This window comes from Micropterus salmoides, unplaced genomic scaffold (genome assembly GCF_014851395.1).
Source record: "Micropterus salmoides isolate LMB-PRFRI ecotype aquatic unplaced genomic scaffold, ASM1485139v1 Ms_hic_scaffold_23, whole genome shotgun sequence".
In the NCBI taxonomy this organism is placed as follows: domain Eukaryota; kingdom Metazoa; phylum Chordata; class Actinopteri; order Centrarchiformes; family Centrarchidae; genus Micropterus; species Micropterus salmoides.
Window position 1 is genome coordinate 17,482,828 of NW_024041484.1, and position 6,371 is coordinate 17,489,198.

The following is a 6,371-nucleotide window of genomic DNA, read 5'->3' on the forward strand; positions in this document are numbered from 1 at the left end:
CAATTTTTTTGTAAGAGCAATCTCCCCTACTAGCAGTCAGTCACTGGTGGGGGTGCTGAGAGAAGGTCAGTCTATATAATGACGTCATACTAAAATGGTACACGATACTCATGTTTTTTGTATTCATTTGAATGGCCAGGAAAACTTATATCTAATAGTTATTAACAACAATTTACCTCAATTTGAGAACGTTTTATACTGCAGGAGACATGAACCCCAATGTACTGTATGTCAAAGCAGCTACAGGAACTACACAGTCATCAACAGCAAACTAATGCATGAGAACTACAAGGAGATGACGAGGGAGATACGGTGCCTGGACAAGGGAGAGATGTGACACACAACCAGTTCATCAGAATTCATAATATTGCAGCACAGTGAGGATACAGATGTTTCACAGAAGAAAGAAGTGTATATAGCAGAGACTCTAGTCTGCAGTGTAGTTCATACATTTCAATGATAAACCACAGAACTGTGGAGTAACATTAGGCTTCATGATCAAAAAAAGTTTTTATACCACATCCACACTTCTGTCCATATTCATGCTCCTGCTCTCTCTCACCCGCATGAGCTCTATCTCTCTCTCTTTTATTATCAATTGATGGTTTTTATAATGCCTGGTTTCAGGGGTGTGAGGGGGTTGCAGCACCTCTTCTTCCTGCATCCATGTCTCTACATGTTGAGTGAAATAAGTAGTTTATTTTAGTGGGTGAATTATTCAATTCTCAATTGAAAAAATCTGTTTAATTCACCCACATTTTATGTCTCCTAAACACCGAAAACGTACCCAAAATTGAATGTCTTGCTGTAAAACAACAACAATTCAATTAAATTAAATTCTATTCAATTCAATTTTATTTAATTAGCGCCAAATCACAACAACAGTTATCTCACAGCGCTTTTCATAAAAGAGCAGGTCTAGACCATACCCTGTGATGTTATTTACAGAAGCCCAACAATTGCCACCAAGAGCAAGCACTAGGCGACAGAGGCAAGGAAAAACTTCCTTTTAAGAGGCAGAAACCTCAAGCAGAACCATCTGCCATCTGCCTCGACCGGTTGGGGGTGAAGGAGAGAGAGAGAGAGAAGGCAGGAGAGGAACAGAGAGAAAAAGAGAGGGATGGAAGGAGAGAGAGGGCAGGGAGGCAGTCTACGCAATATACACACAGAGGTACAGACAGTAAAGGTGATGTTGCTATAGACTAAATGACTAAATGAAAAATGGTATAGATATTTACAGTAGTGTTAATGATAATAATCGTAATGTTAATAATTATAATAACAATAATAACAATAGGACTACTAACAATAGTTGAAGTGTGGTATCCAATATTTGTGCATTTGACTCATAACAGTTCAAAATAGCACTGTAGCAGCAAGACAGAGGGTCAGTGTACTTCTACGGGGAGAGCAGTGATTGGTGGTTATGTAGGGACTGAACCCTTCTATAGAATTTGACCTCTAACCCCTTGTTTGTTACCTCAGAATAGTATTGTACCCTTCTCTGGGTTTGAGCTTTATTTTGCAGACTCAAACCCCTCTATGGTACCTAACAGATACCTACACATATCCTATATAAGCTATGTTTGATGTACAGAAAGACTGGGTTACTCTCCAAGCTGCTGCAGAGCTTGTAATTGATGCTGAACTAAACTTTTATGATCAAGAACAGTGTCAAGCGGGTTTCTTCTCAACACATCATCACAGCATTATTGTTTGGACACCACAGTAGAAGAGGGTGTCGAGCAGGAACACGGGGGCAGCAGGTGACCCGCAGCCACAGATCCAGAATCCACAGCTCCAGAGCCAGGAACACCTGCAGGAAGTGATAGGAGGAGAGGAGAGAGACGAGAAAGCACAAGACTACCGGAAAGGGTAGTCACTCACTGTCTATTTTCAAAATTAACACCAATTTCCTGGACTTGTAAGGTTAAAATCAAGCGAACACTGTTGTGTAAATTGTATATTGCTGGTTAGGAATAATTGAGTAACAACAAACCGTTGTCTTTGAAGAATTTATTAATAAAAGAGAATAAACAGAGAAGTACTACACACATACAGCTGGTCCAGAGACATGACGCCCAGGGCAGATTTGGGCATCTGGCCCAGAGCAAAGGGATGCATAATCATCAGTCTAGGTTTCTATGTTTTAGGGAACAGAGCAGGAGAGGAACAACAAGCAAGGAAAACACTAAACAATCTCAAAGCTCTCGCCTAAACTCAAACAGGTGTGGACAGACTAATATAATGAGTATAATGATAAAGACAAAGTTAACCAAAAGAGAAAAGATTAAGGATGAAAAACTATATGTATATATATATATATATATATATATATATATATATATATATACACATATACATATATACATATATACACATATATATACATATATACATATATATACATATATACATATATATACATATATATATATACATATACATATATACATATATATACATATACATATATACATACATACATATATATATATATATATATATATATATATATATATACATATATACATATATATACACATATATGTTGTGGTGGCAGCCCGGCTGACGGTGAGTGTCCTGGTTTTTTTCTACTTTTTATCAGTTTTTCTGCTTTTTTCTTCCTTGGTTTCCTGTTCTCTGCCCGCCTCTCTGTGTTTTCTCCCCCGTGTGCTCTCTCTCCCTCCGCTCCTGAGCCCAGCCAACTACCTGCACCTGCAACCCATCATCCACCTCGTCTGCCTGCCACACCTGCCAGTCATCAACCTCATCCCAGCCTGTATTTCAACCCCGGTTCTCCACACCATCCTTGCTTGATCGTCGTTGCTCCATACCTGGTGCCACTCCTGTGTTCAGGCTTCCTCGTTTCTTGTTTTTTCAAACTTACCCTGTGCCTTGTCTTTGTCTCCCCCTAACCTTGTCTCTCTGTTTGTTTCCCTCCCAGGTACACTCACCCTCGTCCTCCGCTCGGCTGGGCTCATCCACTGGCCCACTCCCCTTCGGACCTCCCTCTCGGCGTCCTCCCTGTTCCCCTGCCTCTCCTCGCTTCCTTGGCCCGTGTTCCCCGGCTCCCTGGCCCCCGTTCTCCTTGGTTCCCCGTGCCAGTACTTCCCCGACGTCCTACTCTCCCTCCACTCCAGTCCCTCTCCCCCTTTTTTCCCCCAATAAACCTCCTTCCCTCTGAACGCTGCATTTGGGTCCTCTCTGTCCACACACCACACCCCGTAACACATATATATACATATATATACAATAATAGTAATAATAATAATAATAATAATAAAAGAACATGTATAAAAGATTAAATGTAAGAGGAAACAATTTTCTGCCATAACAAACACTACAATCAGAAGCTCAAACGTCAGTATATTAGAATAAGAAAAGTATGAAACAAGATAATTTATGAGTTCTCACCCACGGCAACTCTAGTGAGAGTTACTAAAAGGACCAACCAAAAGCGGTACAAAATATTATACAACATTCTCATTTTGATAATTATTATTTTTGTGGCCTTTTGGATGAGTTATTTGTTGTTCTTCCCTGGTCGATATATTTTGGGAATGCATTTAATGCTTTTTAGGAAGCATCATCTAAGCAGAGCAAATGTAATTCTGGCATGTAGCTCCATCAATATTCAGCGGTGTGGGAAGTGGGCAGCAATGTCCGAGATGAACGTGGTTATGAAATCGTGGCAGAGTGGGTTATGCAAACACATACGCGGAGATACACACGAATGGGACACTATATCAAGGGCTTAATGAACAGAACTGAAGCATGTCTGTCCCCACAGTGAACGCACAGTAAGGCTCATTGATTCTTAACAAAACTGGGACAAGGATATGACTTCCATTATGTGACATTATGTGTTTCTCTCCCTTGTTCTTTGTGGAAATTTGTGTCTCTGTTTTTCTCACTGGCCCAGAGTCACTTTGAATAAAACTAATCACCTATTGATTTGCTGGTGAACTCTGATAGAGGAGGGACAGCTGGCCTGGCACAGAATCTATACATACATACATAAAACAGCCCTAGAAATATGGCCTAGACTGGCCAATCACGAGTGACCGTCAGATACCTGTTTACCTTTCTCACAAATATTAAAAAGAGAGGATAATAATATGCTATATCTATGTATCCTGGAAGAGTTCTTCTGGTATTTCCAACCTTTACCTGAAGGGAGCATAATCCATCAGATCAGGACATTCGGGACAATCAGTCCATCATCGTCAACTCAGAACCATAAAGACAGTGAAGCATAAAGAGCTAGCAGGAAAGAAAAACCAACTCATGAGCTATGATACCCCTGATATGAAACCCCTCTACTTACTATATTTAATGCTGAGGAAGAGGCCACCTGTATATGTATATTTTCATGTATGTAAACTACTGTCTCTGCAACTTTAAGCCATTTAATAGATTATTCTTTGCATCCAAGGTCTGCTAGTCCTTAAAAAAAACAGCTCTACGTGTGATTAAAGAGACCCTTTAATAATGGAAGCCACAACTCCATACATTATCATCTATTATATTGAGTGCAGTTACATTTGCTGTTTATGCAGCAGGCAAACACTAATGTTCCAGCATTTAGTCAGTGAAGCCTGCCAGTGTTCATCTATCACTTCAGCTCTTTGTTTGCTGTGCATCAGAAGTTATGTGATTGCACTGACGTCAGCACACACACACATGCACAAACACACGTATGCAAATTGCCTGCAGGTCCTATTCTGTGTCTATCAGCCTGTTTTTTGTTGCACCCTATTCCTCTCTCTTGTTGTTACTCTGGCACACACACACACACACACACCCACAGGACAGGATGTTCTGGTTCTACATGTATTTAATACATGTTTTAATGTAGTGTCTCTGAGGCTGTGCACACTGTGAAAGCCACAACCACACACAACAAGCTTGTTTTTCTCCCCTTCTTGAGGATGTACAATTGTGCATGTGTTTGTGAATTGGGCTGGAAGCATTTGTTTCAGCCAGTAGTACTGTTTATGCCTGTTAAGCTACTCATAAGATGTCCAACCAAAGGTTATACGACAGTGACAAAAAAGGCTGGTAAGGTATAAAACAAAGAAAGTGCTTGCAATTTGTGAGCTTGACATAAATCAACAGTCAATCAGGGACTTTGTGTTGGATGTGACAAAGTTTCTTGTACCATAGGTGGGTCTGAGTAAAGTTTAAGATAAACAACTGCCATGATTAACAAAAAATGTGTTTGGTTGAACTGTAAATAGATCCATCAGTTGCTCTCCTGTTTTATTTCTGACAATGTAGCTGTTTGTCGTTGCCAAATCAGCCAAGACTGAAATCTTAAGATTACAATTTAAATGACAAATATTCTGGGTGTATTTTTATCATTTATAATGCAACATTCTCTTTTCCAATGTGATGATACTAAATACTATTTCTTCACAGTTACCATATTTATATTATATATCTGACTAGTCTTCCTGCAAACATTTCACTTATTTTATTCTTTAACAGAATAATCTTTAATTAAAAAGTAATTTGAGTTCCACCAAATTTGTGTGCTCTCCAGTCCCACACAAACATACACACAAACACACTTAAGTGATCCATGTTGAAATTCCATGCAAATGGAATTTGTGGACACAGTGACATGCTATTTCCCCACACGCAGCAGTTAGTTGAGAATGGCAGGACGCCTTGCTGATGCACTCTGCTCCTCCATATTCTGTGATCCATGTCAGTCTTGTTCACACAACCACATACAGCACACACACCACTCCAAACAGCCAGAGATTGTTTATTCCCTTATCTCTGTGCTTTGCATATGCAAATAGCCCCCTAAAGGAGGTTTTCGCTTTGTGAATTAGTCACTAAGCAACCAGAGATAACAGCTAAATTTCTACAATTTGAAAATCTCTCCCTCTATATGTTCAGATAATTCCCTTTTAAGGAGGATTTTCACAAGTTGTCAACATATTTGTTCCATTTATGTGTTTGCATCACATTTCCACATGCATAAAATAATCTCTTTATTAAGAATTAATCCTTGAGATTATTTTATTGCATATCTGTGGGCATGATATGACTGATGTGAAAGAAAGGGAAAGAACATGTGTCATTTTATACATGCATTAGTAGATTCTTAGTACTGTACTGTATGCCTGTGGAAGAAAGGAAATAATACAGAGATCCAGTGACTATACTGGTTCTGGTTTCTGACAATGTAAACTCCTTTACGTAAGGATGTTTTTGAGTGTGTGAGGCCTCTGGGGGAAAAAAAAACAGTAAGATTGAAATGCACAAGAAAACCCACAAAAATACATAGAAATATCAATTTTGGTACTGTCATGCTTGCGATATCACTATTAGTTAATTGTTTGACTGCCAGTTAA